A 23,956-nucleotide genomic window follows, 5' to 3' on the forward strand; every position below is an offset into this window, starting at 1 on the left:
CATATATATGTATATATACCTAAACACGTACATATTTGTGTAACATATGTATATTTGTGGGCATATAAAAATTGTGAATGGATGGGTAGAATTTATCACCACCCTTATGAGAACAACTCAAGGTACATTGTTCAATGTACTTCAAAAAGAGGGTCAACATCGTGATTTATATATTCCTCCTCAACAGTCATCATTTGTTTGCAAAGAAAGTGGTTACCTGAGAATACCCATTCTACTTTTTTTCTGATATTGGTGAATATGAATTTGATTAGAAATGCTACTTTTAATATGTTTGCTAAGAGTCCTGTTACAGTTGTGACAGATACTTTTACTTGCCAGTAAATTCTTCTTTTTAAAAAAAGTTTTTCCTTCACTCTGAAATGCTTTATACTTGTTATTTCCAAATTTATGGCTATGTAGATTGCTTTCAGTTTAGCGATCTGAGATAAGATGTATTACGAAAATGTATTTCCATTTCTGCGTCATCAAAGAGAGAAAATGGAGAAAAATAGAAAGTTCATTTTTTTCTCCAAATTTTGTGTCTATGATTAATGAGCTGCTGACTTCGTGGAGAAGGATTCCCCTCTCCACAAGGGTTTCAAAGCACTGTTTGTCAATCCGAAAAGCAGAAGCTCACTCTGAATCCAAAGTTTCAGCTGTTTGAACTCAACGCAACTCAGTGTGTGTTGAGGAACAGTAACTAGAAAAAAAGAGAAATTAAGCTAACCATTTCTCTCTTCTTTTCACTTGTCAGACTACATCTGTTTAGCCTTGACATTAAATTTCAAATGGGATATTGCTACATTAAAATGCCTGTGGTCAAAACCCAATGGGAAACAAAGTGTTGTAAAAGATAGCTGAAGAATCTGTAGATGTATTCATTTGCTAGGGCTGCCATAACTAAGTTCCATCACAAACCGGCTTGCTTAAACAGCAGAAATGTGTTTTCTCACAGTCCTAGAGGCTATAGCTGTCTGAAATCAAGATGTTGACAAGACTGGTTCCTTCTGAAGGCTGTGAGGGGAGGGTCTTTTTTCTGTTCCAGGCCTGTCTCCTAGGCTTGTAGATGGTGTCCTCCCTGCAATTTCATATCAGCTTCCCTATATGCATGTTTCTGTGCTGAAATTCCCCCTTTTTATAAGGAAATTTGTCATGCAGGATTAAATTCCATCTTATAACCTTACTTGAGCTTGATTACCTCTGTAAACACCCTATCATCAAGTAAGGTCACATTCTAAGGTACTCAGGTGTGAACTCTTCAACACATAAATTTTTAGGGGAAACAATTCAGTCCATAACATTGTCTTATTCCATTCAGTCTAACATAACAAAATATCACAGACTGGGTGTTTTATTCCTCACACTCCTGGAGTCCTAAAAGACCAAGACCAAAGTGCCACTAGATCTGGTGTCTGCTGAGGGCCCTCTTCATAGATGGCTGTCTTTTCACTGTGTCCTCACATGGCAGAAGAAACAAGAGACTTCTCTGGGGTCTCTTTTATAAACGCAGTAATTCCATTCGTGTAAAAATGTTTTAGAGGGTATATAATAACGATTTTCAAATTTCTGAAAGACTGTGCTGAAAAAGAGGGATGAGATTTTTCTGCGCTGCTCTAAAAGACAAAACTAAAATGAATATATAAAATTAGGGAAGCAAAAATTGTCATTAATATAAACAATACATTATTTGAGAACTTTATATTTCATAAGAAAGGCTTTGGATTTTGCAGTCATTGAGACAATAATATAAAATGACATCACCAATAATTGCTAGCAGATGAGGACTTATGTTTTTGCCTTCTCTCAGTCTTGGCTCTTCCCTTTTAGTAAAATGGGGGTAATAACACTTATTTCATATGATTGCTGTGAAAGCTACATGAGATTATGTATATTTGACATCTAGCACTGTGCTCAGCCCAGATTACAACCTTAGAGATTATTAATATTACTATTAGTATTTTGAGTTTTCTAATTATTCTAAAGTAAAGAGACTATTTCAAAGAATTAAAATACCGGGTAGAGGGCCACTTTTCACAGATATTACAGCAATTCTTAAATTGTTTGGAGGTCAAATAAAGGATTTTTAAAAGTGACATACATTAATATTTTATGGTTCTAGAAGCAGATAAGAAGCTGAAAGTAGATTGAGTAGCCTAGGTTTTGTAGCTTCCCCAAACCCCCACCCCCACTAGACAAAAACTAGAGTTTCTATTGCTTACTTTGGTTGTATCATTCCTCAACTACTTAATTTCATAACTTGTAACACTATTTCCCCGTCATTGTTTGATTAATGTTCAAAAATGCCTGTACAAACACCAACATCAATTTTAATGTAATCTTCAATGTCAAATATTATCACAAAAAGCAGCACTGAATATTCAACTGTTGCAGCTCCTGGAAACTGAATGAATGCCTCTAAATACAAGTCTGTTGTGGGTTTATTGGAAGAAGTACAAATTAATCTCTTCCTCATAAAAGGAAATATAGAGGATTCATCATCCATCCATTCGTTAATTCCTAAGTCATCAAGGAACACCCTGTTGTGCGTCCTGAGACTGCTAGGCATTGGGAATACAAATGCTTAGCAGTCTCAGGGCACACAACGGGGTATACATCAGGGAAAGCGCCATCTTACGGGAGCTTTCAGTTTAGTGGAAAAAACATCCAGGTAGACATTTGTTTATTAAAGTGTTACTGCAGGTGATACGGTTTGGCTGTGTCCCCACCCAAGTCCCCACCCAAATTGTAATCCCCGTGTGTTGGAGGAAGGACCTGGTGGGAGGTGACTGGATCACAAGGGCAGACTTCCCCCTTGCTATTCTCATGTTAGTAAGTGAGTTCTCAGGAGATATGATTGTTTGAAAGTGTGTGGCACTTCCACATTTGCTCTCTCTCTCTCTCCTGCTCTGCTGTGGTAAGACGGACTTACTTCCTCTTTGCCTTCTGCCATGATTTTAAGTTTCCCGAGGCCTCTTAGTCATGCTTCCTGTTAAGCCTGTGGAACTGTGAGTTGATTAAGCCTCTTCTTCATAAATTACCCAGTCTCAGGTAGTTCTTTATAGCAGTGTAAAAATGTCCTAGTACAGCAGGTTACTAAAATGGGCACTTAGCCACAACTTTGACGGTCAGGAAGGGCTTGGCAGAAGAAGTGTTTCTAAGCTTAGACTATAATGGTTAGTAGGAGTTCACAGGTAAAAAGGAGGAGGAAAGAGTGCTCTGGAAAATAGAAAACTATATGTGAATGTTCAAGAAAGAATATGCATCAAAGAAGGAATTAACCCGGGGTGAGAAGGAACACGATGTGGTGGAAAACTGCATGAGCCCAGAGTCAGGAGGCCTTCTGTAGCCATTAAGTAGTGATGCCCCTTTCCCATCCATGAATGCAAGATGCACTGTATAACGCTAAGAATGCTAGCCAGCTTTAGTGTCCATATATTACTTAAGATCTCTTATGCAAATTTTTAACATGATCACACTCTTATAATGAGATATGAAAAATAGATTGGAGATGACTGGATGTTGAGCTACTAAAAGCCAGATCTATTTTTTTCTCATCTCTGCAATAACTCAAAATGCCTAGCATGGTGAAATTATGTAAAATTGAACCAAGATATACTTCTCTATACAGAAGGAATTTAACATGGAGTCACACCACAAGAACTGGTTTTGCCAATAGAGAAATGAATAAGAATGGACTCGTTCTCTTAAGAGGAAAGTTCAATCTCCCGTGGTGCAAAATGAAGCTCTCTGTGAAGTGCTCTGCAGAGTACTCAAACCGGAAGCCAGATCACGGAGGCCTGGAGTACCTGCAGCAGTGGCTCTCAAACTATTTTACCACAAAATAAACTTGGTGATTTGTTTAGAATACAAGTTCCCTTGTTTTAGCTTCCTACAGTCTAATTGTGTTGCCCCAGGCAGAAGCGCATGAGTCAGATGTATACTCAACTTTCATTGCCAGAACCAAGTCCTTGCCCCTCACGTTGGATCTTTCCTGTGTTTTCAACCTTTGGTCTCACTTTAAACCCTACCTCAATCCTTGCTTCAACCACGTGGAAGTGGCTCAAACATGCCAGTTTATTCATGCCTCCATGCCTTTGTTATCAGCCCCCCTTCTATTTTAAAATGCTTTTGCCCTTAAAATGCAGTGTTCTGTTTCCCAGGTAACTGCCCATACATATTTCAAGACTCATCTATTTTAAATTTCTTCACTGCCTTTCTTGTTTAGACTTGACCGCTCACTCCTTAGTGTCTTTACTTTAACCCTGACCTGTGATGTAATCTATAAAACATTTCTCCACTTATTTTTTATACATTTCTTTCTTCTCTATTACAGTATTTGATACGATAAGCACTTAATAAATGTTTGCTAAATGGATAAATGCATGAGTGTATGAATGAATGAGATACATTCTAAAACAGTGCTTAAAGCATGGATTCTGCAGTTAGACTGCCTGGTTTCAAATCCTTTCTCTATCACTTACCAGGTGTGTGAATTTAGGAAAGTTACTTTAAGACTCTCTCTCAGTTTCTCAATTATAAATGGGAATGATAATATAGTATTTGCCTCATGTAGCTGTTAAGAGGTTTTAAATAAACTAATATTTGTAAAGCTGCAAAGCACTTAAAAGAATGTCTGGAACATAGTGTTATCAGCATTTATAAAATAAACGAATATACTACAGCAGAGATGATGAATGTTTAAATTTATATCTAGAAACAGAGATTGAGAGCAGAGACAAATCCACAAGATGTAAGAAGAAAAAAGTGATGGGCTTGATGATTGAGGAAGAAAAAGGACTGGGATGAAGTCTTGGGATTCTAATGGTCACTGGAAGGGGTTAGCAAGCTTCTTCCATTAATTCATTACTTTTAATTATTTGATCATAGGAAAGGAGAGTCTGGCCTTGTGGAAAAACATACAATCAGTTTCATTAGAAAAGAGAGAGTCAGATGTTTTTAAAACAACAACAATACGCCTTGAATAGTAGAGAAAAAGAAGAGCGATTGATGTATAAAGGCAAGACCTAGATTGAGACCACTGTGAACCCTGCAAAACAGAGGAGCCCCTGGGTGGGAGGGGATATAACTGGAACTCTGGGAATGTAACGTGCATGGTGTGCTCGTCTGACAGACAGGGCAGCTTAGGGGAATAAGTCTCTGCAGCGTTGTAGTGAAGAGAGAATACGGGACAACTACGGGACCACAGCTCAGCCAAGAGTAAGTGTAAATTTAAACATATTTCTTGATTTCTCTAAAGTCTCTCTTTTCTGTTAAATACAAATAATAATGCATGCTTCATTCAGCAAGTTATTGTGAAGACTAAATGAGACAGTATTGAAGTTACTATGTAACAGTAAATAAGGTACAGATAATCCTCAGTACAAGCACAATAGTGTGGGACTGCAAAGATGATTGTGCAAAGCAATCTTAATAATCAATGAGAAAACTAATGATTGGGCCTTGGCCTTTAAAAAGTTTTGCCAAAACATCAAAATCTTTCTTGCTGTCATTGACAAAGGTACAAGCAAATAAAAATAGTAAAACTAATACCTAATACAATATAACTTAAAACATGAGAAATGTTTAAAACTAAAGTTACGTTTCATAAAAACTTATCAAAAGTAGTTTAAACCATGCTTGCCTCCCTGTCATGTAACTAACAATGTGGGGCACCATCTTTCTTTACGCACTGGTGAATTATCATACGCTTTTCTAAGTTCAGATCGGCTTCCCGCATTGTATTCTTCGTTCTTTCAGTGTCTTGAAACACTTCCAAGAGCTTTTTCTAATGTGAAAATTTTCTGCCAGCATTACTTCCTCTAGGACATCTTCATTCTGTTCATCACAACTACCTTTCTCATTTATGTCAAGTTCTCTTTTAGTAAATTTATGTGGCCTCATACCTAGAAACTGAAATGACAGCAATGTCAGTATTCCATAGTCAGCTATCTTCTTACTGGATCTAATTTCACATCCAGCATTATTGCTTTTCATTTCTTGGCTGCACTTTCGTTTGCTGCACAATTCCTTCTTTTACTCATCCGTTTTGTAAAATGTCATGTGAGTTTATCATGGGAAGACATGGAGGCAACACAATTACGTGCTTTGCTGGGTGGTAACTGAGTAACAGATGTGCAGTAGCCATACTGAGGTGATCCGTCACTCATCATGATGTGCGTCTGATATTTATGTAGTGATTTCTGAACTGAAGTGCTGTCAGTGAGGTTAGAACTTCATGAAATTGCAGTTAATATACCATAGTTAATGAAACGTGAACCATGTTATTGAGGGACTGGTGTTATTTAACTAAACCATGGTAACTGAAATTGATACATATGAATTAGCAAATTGAGAGCTGCCAGTATTTTTAATTTCATCCTTTCAATGTTCTTAATTTCTTTTTAATCAGTAAGACTTATGTTTTTATGCACACCATTGTGATGAGGATCCCCAGGTTTTGATGGTTAAGCTGCAATTTGAGTAAGCGTTTCAAAATTAGGCTTAGTTCCTAACCCCACTCTCTGCGTGATCCTCTTTCCCACATCATTCCAAACATATCAGTGCGGCACACACCCAGGCTGAGAACCACTGCTCTAAAGCCTTCCACATAATTGAAAGTTTAGTCACTCTAGCTTTGAATTTTTCTACTTAAAAAAAATTATTAAAAGCTGTTAATTTAGAATTTTTGTGTCTTTGCTTTTAATTATTTCTTATTTTATTTTTGCTTATTTCATTTCCATTTGCTCATTTCATTGTAAAGAAATAGCTCTCAGAGAAATTTAAATTACCTTTGACTTTTCAGGGTGTGCCCCTAGATCTCACTTCACCCCTTTTCCCTCTTTCCATCTCAAGAAACAAAATTAAGAATAAAAGTAAGGGGAGCTAGTGTGAGTGAGAAAGAACTGAAATCTAGCCCCATGTAAATTAAAATGTTAAAAATAAAAAAAACATATTTTAAAAGGATTTTTCCATTAAACATAGGAATTAAATAAGAATTTATGTTAGAGAACTAGGTTTGGGGAGACAAAAGCTTTCATGAAAATGTTTATTTTAGGTTTATTTTTTAATAACAAGTATTGTGAATATTTTAAATACGAAATAATGGGGAAACGGCAGAAAAAACATACTAACTAGGTGGAATATTGCATAAATTTAGTGAATGTAAATGTTAGTTTTAAATACATTGTAGAAAGAAGAAAAAATGCAAAAGACACAATGTGAAGTGAAAAAAGCAGGAAACAGAATACCTTCCATGTAAGACAACAGTGCAAGGGAGTTGATGCTTCTGCCCCTTTCCTCACAGCAGGAGTGCCATTGCTCTCTCCCTCCCAGCCCCTCTCCCTCGCAGTACAAGGAACAAGATGTTTCTTGGCCAGTTCCATAGAGTTACTGCTCAGAAGAAACACTGCAATGAGAAATAGTAACTGGCATGGCAATGTCCTGTTATCTTCAGGTTCCTGGTATTAATAGAATCAAAATAGTAGACAAAACCCATCCTGATTCTTAACATAAGTTTAACAGTATGCTCCACTCTGAATTTCTAAGCCTACCCCCAAACGCATCCCAAATGGTGTACCAGTGTGGCCCACTGCCAAAAATAATATAATAATATTTCTCACAGCGGATCACAGTTATACCCAGAGGAATAGAAGGTCGATCTACCTGGAATTCCTTCTCCTCTTGTTGTGAAGCAGGTTCACTGTGCCCTGGTCACCAACTTGTCTTGAGTCCAGTGAGAGAAAACACCTGTGCATACAACAAGCTGCATGAAGAGACTTTTTACTACTTACAGGTAGGCAGCAAGACAACAGAAGCCTGTGACACATTGTAAGCCAGTCTGCAAGGCTCAAGAAATTTGCCCAGGATAGATGGAGTGTCCTCCATGCATACCCCACTTGTATCAGCTGAGGGACCCCAGAAAGCCTCTCACCCTGGGTTTTATGCCGTGGGGCAATGAGATTTGCTGGGCTAAAACATTGAAGGTTATCTTATTTCAGTAAAGCGGGGTCCCAGAACAGAGCTCAGGCTGTTCCAGCCAGCCCTCCTTATCTCAGAATGTTGCATTCCCAGAACATTCTACAGCTGTTCTTGAGAACTAGAAATGAGAAAAAGGAGGACAATAGGGCTGGTCCAAGGCCACCCAGAGAACTGTTCTACATTTTTCCTCCCCATCTCCCTTCCCTGCCCCTTTCTCCTCCTCCTCCTTCCTCCCCCTCCTCCTCTTCTTCCTCTCCTTCTTCTTCTTTTCCCGTTTGATACCTATCTGTCCTCCTTAAAGAATTCCAGTCACATCCTGGTAGTGTCCCACCTGGCTTGAGACCAGAGAGGTTGTCTTTTCTGATAACTTTGCATCCTGAAATGGTGAAAACGAATGCATAAATAACAGATCTTACGGTCTTTTGAAGGAATCTACTCCCCAGTGTGTTTCTAATTGTCTAGGGTAGAATGTTTACAAGAGGACAAATAAACTCCCCTCTTGATAATATTAATCCTCTTTTATAACATATCTGGACTTGTGTTACTTTTCTATTCTCCTTTTACCATGAGTGAGAAGAGAGAAGAATAAAAGGAATACCAAAATATATGGACTGTGAAATATTGAAAGCTGAGGATTGGGAATTCATAGAAACTATTTCTCTGGATACTATTTTTCTTACAGCACAATCACATGACTGAAGACAGAGCTCATCTGGGTTAGTGTTTCAGAAAATGTTGCCAAGAAACTTCTTCAAATGCAGATTCCTGGACCTCAGTGCAAACTACCATATTAGAAGTGAGAGTCAGGGTGAGATGGAGGAGAGGTGATATTGAGAACCTGCATTTTTTTAAACTTTTATTTTAGTTTCAGGGGTACATGTGAAGGTTTGTTATATAGGTAAGCTCATATCACAGGGGTTTGTTGTACAGATTATTTCATCACCCATATGTTAAGCCTAGTACCCAATAGTTACTTTTTCTACTCCTCTCCCTCCTTCAACCCTCCATGCTCAAGCAGACCCCAGTGTCTGTTGTTCCCTTTATGTTCATGAGTTCTCATCATTTATCTCTCACTTATAAGTGAAAACATGTAGTATTTGGTTTTCTGTTCCTCTGTTAGTTTGCTAAGGCAAATAGCCTCCAGCTCCATCCATGTTTCCACAAAAAGACATGATCTCGTTGTTGTTGTTTTTTATAGCTGCGTCATATTCCATGGTGTATATCTACCACATTTTCTTTAACCAATCTGTCCCTGATGAGCATTTAGGTTGATTCTGTATTTTTGCTCTTGTGATTCATGCTTAAATAAACATTCGTGGCTGGGCAAAGCGGCTCACACCTGTAGTCCCAGCACTTTGGGAGGCCGAGGCGGGTGGATCATGAGGTCAAGAAATTGAGACCATCCTGGCCAACATGGCGAAACCCCATCTCTACTAAAGATACAAAAGTTAGCTGGGCATGGTGGTGTGTGCCTGTAGTCCTAGCTACTCGGGAGGCTGAGGCAGGAGAATTGCTTGAACCCGGGAAGCAGAGGTTGCAGTGAGCCAAGATCGTGCCACTGCACTCCAGCCTGGTGACGAAGCGAGATTCCATCTCAAAAAGAAAAAAACAAAACAAAAACACTCATGTGCATGTGTCTTTATGGCAGAATGATTTTACCTCTTTGAGGAATCACCATACTGCTTTCCACAATGGTTAAACTAACTTACATTTCCACCAACGGTGTACAAGTGTTTCCTTTCCTCTGTAACCTTGTCAGCAACAGTTACTTTTTGACTTTTTATCAACAGCCATTCTGACTTGTGTGAGGTGGTTTTGATTTGCATTTCTCTAATGATCAGTGATATTGAGCCTTTTCTCAGTGCTTGTTGACCACATGTATGTCTTTTATTAAAAAAAAAAGTGGCTTTTCATGTCCTTTGCCCACTTTTTAATGGGGTTGTTTTTCTTTAGTAAATTTGTCTTAGTTCCTTAAAGATGCTGGATATTAGACCTTTGTCAGATGCATAGGTTTGCCAGTATTTTCTTCCCATTCTGTAGGTTGTCTGTTTGTTAACAGTTTCTCTTCCTGTGCAGAAGCTCTTAAATTTAATTAGATCCCATTTTTAAATTTTTGCTTTTGTTGGGATTGCTTTTGGTGCCTTTGTCATGAAATCTTCGCCATGCTTGTGTCCTGATTGGTATTGCCTAGATAAGAAAATCTAGAAGAAACTATAAGAAAATCCTAGAAGACACTAGGGTTTTTAGAGTTTTGGGTTTTACATTTAAGTCTTTAATCCATCTTGAGTGAATTTTTCCATATGGTTTAAAGAAGGGGTCCAGTTTCAATTTTCTGCATATGGCTAGCCAGTTATCCCAGCACCATTTATTGAATATGCAGTCTTTTCTCCATCATTTGTTTTTGTCAGCTTTGTTGAAGATCAGATGGCTGTTGATCTGTGGCCTTGTTTTGGGGCTCTCTATTCTGTTCCATTGATCTATGTGCCTGTTTTTGTACCAGTATCATGCTGTTCTGGTTACTGTAGCCCTGTAGTATAGTTTGAAGTCAGGTAATGTGATGCATCCAGCTTTGTTCTTCTTGCTTAGGATTGCATTGGCTATGAGGGTTCTTTTTTGGTTCCATATGAATTAAAAATTTTTTTCTAGTTCTCTGAAGAATGTTGTTGGTAGTTTGATAAGAATAGCATTGAATCTATAAATTGCTTTGGGCAGTATGGCCATTTTAAGGATATTGATTCTTCCTATCCATGAGCATGGGATATTTTTCCATTTGTTTGTGTCTCCTCTGATTTATTTGACAGTGTTTTGTGATTCTTATTGTAGAGACCTTTTATCTCCATGGTTATCTGTAGTCCTAGGTATTTTATTTTTTTGTGGCAGTTGTCAGTTGTGAATGGAATTGCCTTCCTGAATTAGTTCTCAGTTTGGCTGTTGTTGGTGTATAAGAATCTAGTGATTTTGTGTACATCGATTTTGTGTCATGAAACTTTGGTGAAATTGTTTATCAGCTGAAGACTATGGAGTTTTCTAGATACAGCATCATGTCATCTACTAACAGGGATAGTTTGACTTCCTCTCTTCTTATTTGGATGCGCTTTATTTCTTTCTCTTGCCTGATTGCTCTAGCTAAGACTTCCAATATGATATTGAATAGAAGTGGTGAGAGAGGGCATCCTTGTCTTGTGTCAGAGAACCTGCTGTTTTTTCTCAGTGTTTAAAAAAAACTTTTTATTGTAAAATCTAACAGATATATGAGTATATAAAACAAACCAAATACCCTTATAACCACAGCTAGGTTTAAGAAATATTATTTTTCCATCCATCTATCCTAATCACAGTCTCTTCCCTCTTTTCAATTTCAAAAGTAATCACCGTCCAGATCTTTTTTCTTTTTTTTTTTTTTTTGAGACGGAGTCTTGCTCTGTCACCCAGGCTGGAGTGCAGTGGTGCAATCTCGGCTCACTGCAAGCTCCGCCTCCCGGGTTCACACCATTCTCCTGCCTCAGCCTCTCTGAGTAGCTGGGACTACAGGCGCCCGCCACCACGCCCGGCTAATTTTTTTTGTATTTTTTAGTAGAGACGGGGTTTCACCGTGGTCTCGATCTCCTGACCTGATGATCTGCCCGCCTCGGCCTCCCAAAGTGCTGGGATTACAAGCGTGAGCCACCGCGCCCGGCCAGTCCTGATCTTTATGGTAATTAAGTCTTTATTTTCTTTGTAATTTTATCACCCAAATGTTCATGCCTAAGCACTAGTTTAGTTATGCTTCGCATTCCTTTTTCTAGAACAGGAGTGTTTTGTTTTTAATTGTTCCTCCTTTTGCTTTCTTTTTTTTTTTTTCCAATGGGGTTTTGGGAACACATGGTATTTGGTTACATGACTAGGTTCTTTAGTGGTGATTTCTAAGATTATGGTACAACCATCACCCAAGCAGTGTACCCTGTACCCAATGTGTAGTCTTTTATCTCTCACCCCCTCCCACCCTTTCCCCCGAGTCCCCAAAATCCATTGTATCATTCATATGCCTTTGCATCCTCATAGCTTAGCTCCCACTTGCAAGTGAGAACATATGATGTTTGGTTTTCCATTCCTGAGTTACTTCACTTAGAATAACGGTCTTCAGTTCCAACCAGGTTGCTTCAAATGCCATTATTTCATTCGTTTTTATGACTGAATAATATCCCATGGTGTGTGTGTGTGTGTGTGTGTGTGTGTGTGTGTGGTGTGTAAAATAATTTATTTGTCTACTCTTTGAATGATGAATGATGAGCATTGGGCTGAGAGAACCTACATTTTTAACAACTTATTTAGGTGATCCTCAGGAACTCTAAACCATGGGAATCACTGCTAGCCTATCTCCTTATACACTTAAGAAGCAAGATCTACACCCTCCAATGTATCACATTTTATTTCCATAAGCCTTCAATACCGATCAGGGGTGATGAGGATGGCATTATTTATCTCAGTTATGTATTTTCATTCTCCTTCCTAAAACAAGATTACATGCCTCTATCTGTTGCCATGTGACTTGAAATGCTTCTCTTTGGGAAAGGCATACTCCATGGTCTGAGGAGGTCATTTACATCACACTTGGCCATGTAAATTACTATGGCCAATGCAATGTGAGTAAAAGTGATATCTGCTACCTCTGGGTAGGTGCTTCAAGAGCCATCCCATGGCTCTGTCACTATTCTTTCCTTTTGCCGCAAGACTAAGATAAGGCTCTTTCCTTCAGTCTCAATCACCAAATAAGGAAGATAAGTGAGGCAGACCCACATTTTAGGCTCTCCTAAAACCTACATTGACAGAGTAGGAAATAAACTGTTATTGTTGTAAAGCACTGAGACTTTGAACTGGTTTTTATTTTTTAATGGAGCATAACATAAAGAAAGATTTCCAATCCATGGAGATAAAATAATTTCTAAAATTTTCTTTCCTATGACAAAAATATGGCCACGTAAAAGCAAAAAGTAGCTTGTGCTGCCTCTAAGGTGGCGCAGTAAGTGCACCTACGAATGCCCAATGAAAGGACAGTCCCAATGTGTATAATAGCTACATATTAGTTTCATCCTGCCTTAGCACCCCCATTCTGCACTGTCTCAAGGACAGCAATAGAGCTTTACTCTGTCTTCAAAACAATGGAAGGATGGATTATTTGCCCTGCCCTCCTCCTACACATATATACAGTTTGGGCAAAAGGAATACCACCAGGCAAATTGTTTTCAAATCTATCTAATTTCTTCAAGACTTTTCCTGTTTGTTTTTCTAAAATCACTTTCTTTCCTTCCATGGCAACAGCACAAGACAAAACGGTTCTCTTTTAATATTCAAGAGCTGTTGCTCTCAGACAATGTAGTGCTATTCAGCAGAAAAGCCCTATTCAGCATATTAAAAAATCCCATTAACTCTTCCCTTCTCATCACTTGAGAATTACAGATACCCTGGTCAATACCCTTGTCAGAAACTGATTTCATCTTTCTGACATCAGAGCTTTTAAACACATATCAGAATGAAAAACAAAGTATATGGCTATTTCTATCTACTCATGTCTCACTGTAAATAAATGAAATGGCAGGGTTCTGAAGTTGATATATAACATTAACTCGATAAATACTATTTGAATCTGGAGACTTATACACGGAAAGGAATTTCCAGAAGCTACCTTTCTTTAGCTCCCAGTCATCTAAATTAATAAAAACATTTTGCAATTAAAAAAAAATCTAAAAGATACTGGAAGCAAGTTTAATATGCTGAAAACATACATGCAAGTCTACTCTATACATGGGTGACAAGTCACATAGAATTACATTAAAGCAATTATTACATGTCATTTGTGCTTCTTGATTAGTCCAGAGTCCCTATATAGTACAAAAGCAAATATATTTGTTTGATGACAAAAAGCCAATAATTCCTCCAGGTATAACTGGAACCATGTCATTTGACACAATATGCTTTAAAATGGTATGTGGCTTCAAAACCCAAAGATTTATCAAATATAATTTTGCAAGTGTGCTTACAGGAGCTAATACAACCTTAGTTTCAAACATTTTGTTTCAAATGTAAGGAAAAGATGCTTCCATATGGAATAGAGCCATTTAGGAGCCACAATCAGTCACTGAAGATAATCAAATGTCCCTGAGCTTCATGACCCAGGCTAACTGAGTTACAGGTAATGATATTTGAATTTCCTCTTGTTGCCTGATTTAGAAGCCCATGACACTGCTGAGATACTTATATTTAACTCTTAGCAGGATTCCATTATGGTCTAGAAGCTTCTGAGACTGTTGAGGTTGGAAAAAAAAAAGCGGGGGTGCTCTAAACTCCACCAGGACTACCTCCAAGGGGACAATTCTCAGGCCAAGATAACTAGTGGAACTCTGGCAAATTATTTATACAGTTTTTCCTCTTCCTTTCTTAACTACAAGAATTCAAGACATTCCAAGAGGTTTAGGAGTAGTTTACTTGGTCCCACACTTCCTGGAATACCTCAGAAGACCCCAGAATTTTTTTATAACCCCAGGGAACATCCAAATTTCTATAATATGAAAAAAAAATACATGCACACTGATTATGGGCTAGACTGTGTGCCTATCAGACTTATATACAACAAACACTTGGATACATCCAGAATCCTTAAATTTTGGGGGTACAAAATATGAGGCTTCATTCATCAACTGGCATTCACCACCACAGGCATTGCCACCCCACCACATTTATTATCACTTTGATGGGGACATGTATGCCCTCAATTTCTCAGGTATTCTTTTCCTTCTGTTACATCTTCTTCTTATATCAATTTCTCCCCATCACACTTCCAAAATATATGACCATAATAAGAATGCCATCTAGACTGCTTAGGGCATTTGTTCATTAAAGAGCCAACTCTCAGCTAAATGAAGAGGCAAAGATCATTAGAGGTGACAGAGCATGGAATTTTTGAAATGAGTACTTCCCATAAGGCCTCAAATATCACCTTGGCCATTTATGACTCTCTTGGTGTGTATTTTATACACCATTTATTTAAAACAGCTTCGAGAGAAGGTCATTCAGATATTTGGATGTGGGTTAGCATCTAAAATGAACCACGGTTTATTATTCTTCTTATTGTCCACTTACTAAGGATAGTATAGTAGATGGTTGAAGTCTATGGCCTCATTTAAGAAAGTGCAAAAACAGCACTTTTCCTCTGTTCATATTAGAATGAATATCTTGATATTTAAGGCTCTAACCCTTTAGGAGTGAGTGGTAATTTTGTGCATATAGTATATCCGCACTTCATCCTTTTAACTCTCGAGCATAATATTCTAACTCAGGCAGAGAAGAGCTGCGGCAAAAGGATGTCAGGGTCGGCAGCAATGTTCCCTTTAAATGGATTGGATCTATAAGACAATCTTATCAAGCTTGTTCTAGCATAAGTGGCAGCTTTATGTTTAAGAACAAGAGGAGGTAGTGAAGGATACCGTGATGCATCATAAACCTGCAGGATTTTTACAAGCCAAGATAGATGTTAAGATAATGAGAACAGATTCACTTGTGAGAGGCTCTGATGTCAAAACTGGAGTTTTCCATTATTTTCACAAAGAATACTTTTTAATACATTCACAACACAAAAGCATGCAACAGCAATTGATGATCCACAGAAATATATGTGATTAATATCAAAAAGAAACATCTACCTCTGATTGTCCAAAGTGCCTGTGGGTGATATGATAGTTACTTTAAACATTATATATTTTTGAATGTTAACTTTTGCAAGCCCATCTTGTTTGCTCTCATTAGTCAGGAACTACTTGAAGGGCCATTCTACAAAAAGCAATTCATTTCAGACTATGAGCAGGACTTTTATGAAAATTCTACACAAATGCGAACTGAAGAAATTTAGTCACCATAGGGCAAAAGATGAAGCTCCATCATTAAAATGTCTTTGAGAGGAACTGAGAAGACTCAAATGGGTAAGGCTCAGAATGTAAAAAGATTAATGATAAAATGCCCCCAGAGTACAGTGTGAAACTGTTAATGTCCTATGAATTTGTTAACCTAGAAAAAGAATGGGTTGTGAATCTGAAAGTGTGGTCATGTTACAGAAGCGTTAAGAGAATTTAGGAATGAGAGGATTGAGAGAGCTACCAGGGGCCATCTGATTTCTTTCTGTGATGCTCTCTGGGTGAAGCATAGAAATAGGCATGATGTAGAATGCTTCTGCTTTAAAAGACCAGGACTGAATATCCTAAACAAGGACCAAAGAAAGTATCTTGGATTCTGAAAAGGAAGTGGGGGCAGAGGGCATTCTAGTCAGAACTCCACTAGAAAAAGAAATGACTTAACTATTTGTTGCTTACTGATAAACACAATCATTGGACATTTAGGAAAGAAGTTATTTAGTATCAGGGATCAAAAAGAATTTGGAAGGTTCGAACGGGATTAAGAAATGAAAATAGACGAAGATGTATGAATAGCTTGTTTCAGTATATAAACCAGTGATGTAGGCATATGGTGAACACCATTTTTTAGTTTGATGAGAAAACTTAGTTGAATTTTATTTAAAAATGTCAAAGATGTCAAGCACTAGGTCCTATTATTTCCCTCAAGACCAGTACCCCCAGCTGCTCCAAATGGAGCAGCAAAGTGAAATTAGCCAGTTCCCTTGAAAGGCTGTAGTGGTTCAGCTTCAGGGGGCTTGTTAATTTTCCTTCTCCAGGGGTTCCAAGTGAGGTCTGAGAGCAGAGCAGGGAGGCAGAGTGAAAAGAGGAATTAATAAGCTTTCTAAAGTATTGCTACCCCTACTTCTTTCAAGAGAATTAGTTAATTTCACTTTGCAACTCCATTCAGATCAGCTCAAGTTTGGGAAAAGCTCCAATTAAATAGAGGGAGAGGGGAGACAAAGGCAATTGGTAGGAAAGAGAGGGAATGGACAGAATTTAAATCGGCGACCTCGATCCAAAGCATTGCCCCAAATACTCAAAGTACTTTACAAATAAATATTACAAATATTTGTGAAAGATCTGGCCAGGACATAAAAAGTTTTCATTTTTATTAATTTTTATTCTTCCTTCGAATCTTGGTAAAACTTCTGAAATATAAATATTTTCTATTTCACCTGAATCACAGGGTTCACAGCAATATCTTTATGCCTGATCCATATAACATTCTCTCAATTTCTTCACACCTGGATGGTATGAATGTCTCTACCCATTTCTGATATGAAATAACAATATCCAGTGTTTTAAAATTGAAAACAAGAAATAAACACATAGAGAGGACTTCTCTTAAGCACTGCCTTGAATTATAAAAAGGGAAAAAATGACAATAGAATGAAAGAAACTAATAGCAAAAAATAAAGAGATGATAAGTGGAAGAGGCTAAAAGGGAAGATATACATGAAAATAGTAAGCACATATAAATTACCTATGGACATGAAGTATCATATTTTAAAGGTATTATAAACGGCTTAAGTTAACACATTCATTCAATTTATAATATATAGGTAATGGACAAATTGTCCCTAAGAAACCCTCCAACACGTAAAAATCACTGAAATAAATAATGCAATACAGCCCTTAGCCTAGTGTAAATAAGTGTTCAATAAAGTACTAGTATTTTTAAGTTATTTTTCTATTATCTGTAGAACACTTCTGTTTATGCTTCTCTAGAATATTTAAGACCCTTTCTTACAAAATAATATTTTACCTTTGACAAACTGGACTGACATGAACCAACAATATTAGAACATTAAGGATATACAGACTAGTCTTTTGATAGGTAACATGATTAAATAGAAAAAGCAGTTTTGTGCCAGGTCACAAATAAAATTTATGTTTTTAGGCAGACTCCATATGTGGCCTTGGGCACATTCCTAGGCCATCCTAAGAAAGAAATATCAACCTTCTTTCAGAAAATGAGGATTATAAGATCTGCTGTGTAAGACTAGGGGACTAGAGGACATGTATGTAAGGCACCCAAGATGGTACATATGCAGTGTCCAACAAACGATAACTAGTATTATCGTTACTAAAAGTTAAATATGGGTAAGGCTAGGGCTGAAAAGCCATGTAAGAGCTCATCTTATCAGCAGACTCCCAAACTAGTTTTGCATCAATATAACCTGTATAAAACTTAACAAAAATAGAGATTTGAATGCCCTACTTCAAATTTGTTAGATAGAATTTCTGTGAATGCTGTCCAGAAATCTAATTCCAGTTCACCATGTTATTTGTATTAATGATACTTAGATGGGTTAGGTCACTTGCCAATATCTCACAGTGTCCATGCAAAAACTAGAACCCTAGGCTTCCTTTGTCTCCATTTGAGCTTGCCTATTATATCACTGTATTTCTACAATCAACTACAGTCTTGTATTCACAGTGTCTTTAGAAGTCTAATTATTATTATTAACCATTTTGTGGTCTGATTTTTTACACTTGGTAAATCTCACTATGTTTTTTGTCCCCCCCCAAACTCCAGACTCCTCCTGGCAGACGATAACCAAGCATATATTTTGCCCACTTTCTATGGATTCTTCCTGTTATTTTGCCACTGTTTTGTTTACAAACACAGAGCTGAATCAAGAATTCCTATATAGTAGCTTCACTGAAAGCACATAAAAACAATATTTAACCTAAATACAAACTTGTGCTCCTAAACAAGATAGAGTAGCAGGGACCAGATTTACCTTCCTACCTGAAACAACTGAAAATCTGGACCAAATGTAGAAAACAACAGTGCTTAAGACATTGGCCATCAGGCAACAAAGGACAGTGATCGCTAAAATGTGGGAAACAATGCCTCCCATGCTCCAGATCACTTCCTAAAGTGAATTTCCAGGCCATAGTCTAGGAAGAGAACAGACTGACAGAACTAAAAAAGGTTCAAATCATACAGCATATTGTTTCTGGCCACAATGAAATTAAATTCAAAATCAAAAACAGAAAGATCCCTAGAAAATCCCCAAATATTTGGAAACTGAATAATCCTCTACTAAATAACCTATTGGTCAAAGAAGAAATCAAAGTAAAATTAGAAAGTATTTTATAATAAATGAAAATGAAAATACACATATCAAAAATTGTCGAATATGGCCAAAGTAATATATGAGAGAAACTTATAGCATGAATATGCCTACATTAGAAAAGAAGAAAGGTCTTAGGTTTCACCTTAAAAAAAAAGAAAATTAAGTCTTTAAGTATAGAAAGGTAAATAACAAAGATCAGAGTGAAAATTAAGAAAATAGTAAACAAAGAAACAACGAAGAACATAAATTATGAAAACCAAAATGCCGTTATTATTGATCAATAAAATCAATAAACTACTAACCATACCGATCAGAAAAAAAGAGAAAACACAGAAATTACTAATATCTGAAATGAGAGAGGTGATATCATTACAGATTGTACAGATATTAAAAGAATTATAAAGGGATATTATTAATAACTTTACAGTAATAAATTTGATGACAGACAAAATGGACAATTTCCTTGAAAAACAAACAACACTTACTGAAGAAGAAATAGCTTGGATAGTCTCATATACTTTAGTATATAGCCTCATATATACTAAAGAAATGAAAGCTGAAATTTAAAAAACCTTCTCACAGAGAGAAGTGCTATGTGTTTGGGGGTGGGGAGGAGATTACAAAGGGGCATGAGAAAATTTTTGGAAATTAATGGTTATGTTTATTATTGTGATGATGGTTTCAAAGATGACTGTCTATGTCAAGATTTATCAAATTGTACGTTTTCAACATGTGCTGTCAAGTGCATTTCAATAATGCTGATTAAAACTGTGATGAAAAAATACTTATTGCATTTAAAAAGCATGTGGTAGTTGGTAGTTTGTATTCACTCAAGAGGACTCCAAAAATTAATCAGAAACATACAATTCCAATTTTAGAAAATGATCACAAAAGAACCTTAAACCAGAAAGTGAGAATCCCTCAAGTTTAAGGACATTGTAGATCTTCTAGAAGTGTTTTTTTTCTTTCTTAGATGAAAGGTGATTATTTGAATTTCTAACAAAAAATCTAACATCTTCAAAGATAATATGTTTACTAATGGCGAGGAGAGAATACCTATAATCACTATGACTGAAATCAGAGAGGAATAATATTCCCATGTCAAAGTGTGTGCAAGTCTGTCTACACCTCTTTCTATTCATCAACAGTATCTGTGCACTTCATAGTCCTCTCATGAGAATAGAATAAAATAATGTCTAAAAGGAGCTTTTTGTATAAAATGTTTAGTGTTTCTAACATTTTGAATGAACAAGACTCATAAGGTGGAATGGAAAATAATTTTATTCATTTATCAAATCTGCCTTTACATATCAGTTCACAGGTGATTATTCCACCCTTCACCGCCTCCCACATCCCCAGTTTATATGGAATCTAGGGAAGGTCCCATGATTTTTCTGGTCAAACTCAAGAAAGTAAGAAGTCTTTACTCTCCCAAGCTGTTCTGGAACATCGAGTATGTTCTGCCCAATGTAATACGAACCCTGGATATAATTCAGTGTTAAAGCTTCGCTCCTGATTAACATTGACCACCTACAGTGTGGGAAGAGAGAAGGAATGATTGCCTTCTTCCCTTTTATCCTCTTTGTGCTTCAGCATCTCCTCCTTCAGCTTGCTACTGTGGATTTGTTACCCCTCCAGGATCTAAACAGAGGAGGTAAAGTAGATAAAAAGGCAGGAGAGTTTTTACTTAGGCCCTGATATGGTTGTGTTGAGGTTTACAGCAGATCCTTTCTCTTATGAAAATATTCATGGGTTCTTGGGAAACCCTCATCACAGAAAATCATGAAAATCTTTTTTTTAATTATTTTATTACACTTGAAGTTTTGGGAAAATAATGAAAATCTTTAACTAGCAGCCCTCAATGGAAGCACTCCCTAGAGCATTACTCAGAACTCTTCTCTTCTTGGGTATCTAGCTGTATACCTTCAACATCTTTTTGTTGAGTTTTCCTTGCACCACCAAGTAGTCCATTTGAAGGAGATCTGAAATGACCCTCGAGCACTCTTTCTTTCTCTCATATGTCTCACAATCTGACCGAGGAAAACTGCCTATGTTTTGTATCACTTGGAGCCTAACTACATTCTGTATGACTTTCCTAGGGCTGCTGTAACAAAGTAGCACAAACTGGGTGGCTTCACACATTGGAAAGTTATTTATTGTCTCACGGTTCTGGAGGTTGGTAATCCAAAATCAAGAGGATGTCAGGGCCATGCTCCCTCTGAACTCTGTAGGGGAGAATCTTTGCCTCCCCTAGCTTCTGGTGCTTGTCGGCGTTCCTTGCCTTACAGGTGCATCATGCCAACCTCTGCTTCCGCCATCACGTGTCCATTTTCTTCCTATGTGTCTTTGTCTCTTATCTTGAATCTCACAATTTCATCTTATCTTGAATCTCACAATGTCTCTTATCTTGAATCTCACAATTTCATCCGTCACATATGCTGACCAACCCAATGGCAGCCCGGTGCTCTACTGCCACTGGACCCTCAAGCTGATACATGAGGCATTATTCCTCTCTGACTTCGGTGACTTTTTATTAGAAATTCAAATAATCACCTTTCACCCAAGAAAGGAAAAGAATACTTCTAGAAGATCTACAATGTCATTAAACTTGAGGGATTTTCAATTTCTGGTTTAAGGCTCTTTTTGTGATCATTTTCCAAGATTGGAATTGTATGTTTCCAATCGTTAATTTCTGGAGTCTTCTTGAGTGACTACAGACTAACTATTACAGGCTTTTTAAATGCAATAAGTATTTTTTCATCACATTTTTAATCAGTTTTATTGAAATGCAATTAACAGCATCTCCTTTTGGAACACGGGTATTGTTAGCATCTATTATATTAAGGCCTCAGTCAAGACTGAAGCTGAAATAGCTCCATATTTATTTACATACATAATTGTGAGAGTAGAATAACAATAGTTCTATTAAAGCAAATGCATACCAACCACATCTATAATCAGAAATTTTATTCTTAAGGGTTAAAATAAGAAGCATACATTGCACAGAGAAGTTTCTATCTTCTCTGTTGTTTTCTTGATGAGGGAAGCCAGATGAGCTTTATTACAAGTCATATGCTATTATTGGCTTATTAATATATAGTGTGACCATGAGTAATAAACCCAAAAGCATAATCACTGAAATCAATAAGTCATTCAGAAAACTAAAATTAGGCTGTAGTATAAATAGCTATCTCTCCCGATAATTTTTGGAGATAAATAAGAAAAGTGGTTAATTTGATATCTTTTTTTTTTTTTTTTTAAGATGGAGTCTTGCTCTGTCACCCAGGCTGGAGTGCAGTGGCTCGATCTCAGCTCACTGCAAGCTCCACCTCCTAGGTTCATGCCATTCTCCTGCCTCAGCCTCCCGAGTAGCTGGGACTACAGGCGCCCGCCACCACGCACAGCTAATTTTTTGTATTTTTAGTGGAGATGGGGTTTCACCGTGTTAGCCAGGATGGTCTCGATCTCCTGACCTCGTGATCCACCTGCCTCAGCCTCCTAAAGTGCTGGGATTACAGGTGTGAGCCACCGCACCGGACCAATTTGATATCCTTCACCAAATCGGTTTGCAGGTGAATTCAGATGAGAATAAAATGGCCAAAAACAAGCATAAAATAGCAAACATGGAAAGCTAAAAACTTAAAGAATAGGGGCAATAAAAAAATGCAATAATTGTGTTAAGAAATGTTGAATACATTTAAAATCATAAAAGGTAAAAAGGAGAAAGTGGTTTTACTGCACATGACTCATGCAGGCAACTAACTTTCTTAGCACCTATTTCTTACAGGAAAATAATTAGCTGCACACATAAAAGCTAAGATTAAATGAGAACAATTTGCAATCATTCTTGAGATGTGGAATGTTCATGATCACATCCCTATAACATGCACTAACACCCACTGCATAGCTCATGGCCCCATTGATCATAATTTCCATCCATTACATGCCAAGAGCTATATGAACTCTTCTTAAGAGAGAGGAATAATAGTTACTTTATCCTTTTTAAATTTCATCAGATAACACCTTTTCTTTTTCCTGCCAATATACTACTATAACTTTATTTGAGCTTATGTAATTGCATATGTCCAAACCATTGAGTCAAAAAGCTATTTCGTACTATTAAAAATATTTTACATACATGTACAATAGCACTCCTCCTCAATCTCAACCCCTCCAGTTACGTACTAGACTTAAACTGATTCCCTAATGTATGCTTTATTCAACCATATCAGCTCACATTATTCCCTACTTAGTACTTCCGTGCAATTCAGACCAGCATCAGTGACTTCCTGTTACTCCTATGTGGTTAGAATTACAAAGGGTTTTGGGGAAAACCCAGCTGTGACATTCTCCTTTATTTCACCCCAGTCAAATGTCTGGCTCTTGGAGACCTTCCACTCTCGCATAGAATCTGCTACCAACAGGCTCTGTTTAGTTTCCATTTTATGAATAAAAATTTTCAAACTTTGAACTCAGCTCCAGCTTCATTATCCCAAACTTTCGGTGACTTACAATGAAATTTCAAAACAAATACAGTGCTTGAGGAACAAACACTCCAAGCAATTCAGGGTTCAGGTATGTGGGACTGAATGAATAACCTTAGGATATTTGAGAAGGGAATAGAGTTTTCACTCCTGTCTGTCCACAGCCACCTTTTCTAAACTTTATTTTCTCCCTTTTCTTGTCTGTTCTTCCCTGACAGCAAGATGCTTTGTATTCTTCAGCTCTCTGTGACTGCCACGATAATTCATTTACAAAAAAAGTGTTATGTGTCTAATAAGTTACATCTTAGGAATATTTAAATTTCTAAATAAAGGGAAGAAACTCTTTAAAAGGGGGACCAGTACAAAAATCACTGAGTAATAAAACAGGAAGGGACGCAAATCCTTCTTCCTTGGGTTTCATTGTGTGTGGTGGCTTATTCATCCAATTTTTCAACAAATATTTTTTAAGAGCCAATATATACCTTCA

At 37.2% G+C, this 23,956-nt stretch overlaps 2 long non-coding RNA genes across 2 annotated transcripts in view; one reads left to right on the plus strand and one right to left on the minus strand.

Moving 5' to 3' along the window:
* LOC129481063 (uncharacterized) overlaps positions 1-7,883 on the minus strand; it is a 28,753-nt gene extending 20,870 nt beyond the window's left edge. The window contains exon 1 of the long non-coding RNA XR_008657248.2: positions 7,663-7,883. This is a non-coding gene — a long non-coding RNA (uncharacterized lncRNA). The remainder of the gene's footprint in view (positions 1-7,662) is intronic.
* LOC129481062 (uncharacterized) overlaps positions 5,113-23,956 on the plus strand; it is a 122,929-nt gene continuing 104,085 nt past the window's right edge. The window contains exons 1-2 of the long non-coding RNA XR_008657247.2: positions 5,113-5,217; positions 7,622-7,792. This is a non-coding gene — a long non-coding RNA (uncharacterized lncRNA). The remainder of the gene's footprint in view (positions 5,218-7,621; positions 7,793-23,956) is intronic.

This window comes from Symphalangus syndactylus, chromosome 4, assembly GCF_028878055.3.
Source record: "Symphalangus syndactylus isolate Jambi chromosome 4, NHGRI_mSymSyn1-v2.1_pri, whole genome shotgun sequence".
In the NCBI taxonomy this organism is placed as follows: domain Eukaryota; kingdom Metazoa; phylum Chordata; class Mammalia; order Primates; family Hylobatidae; genus Symphalangus; species Symphalangus syndactylus.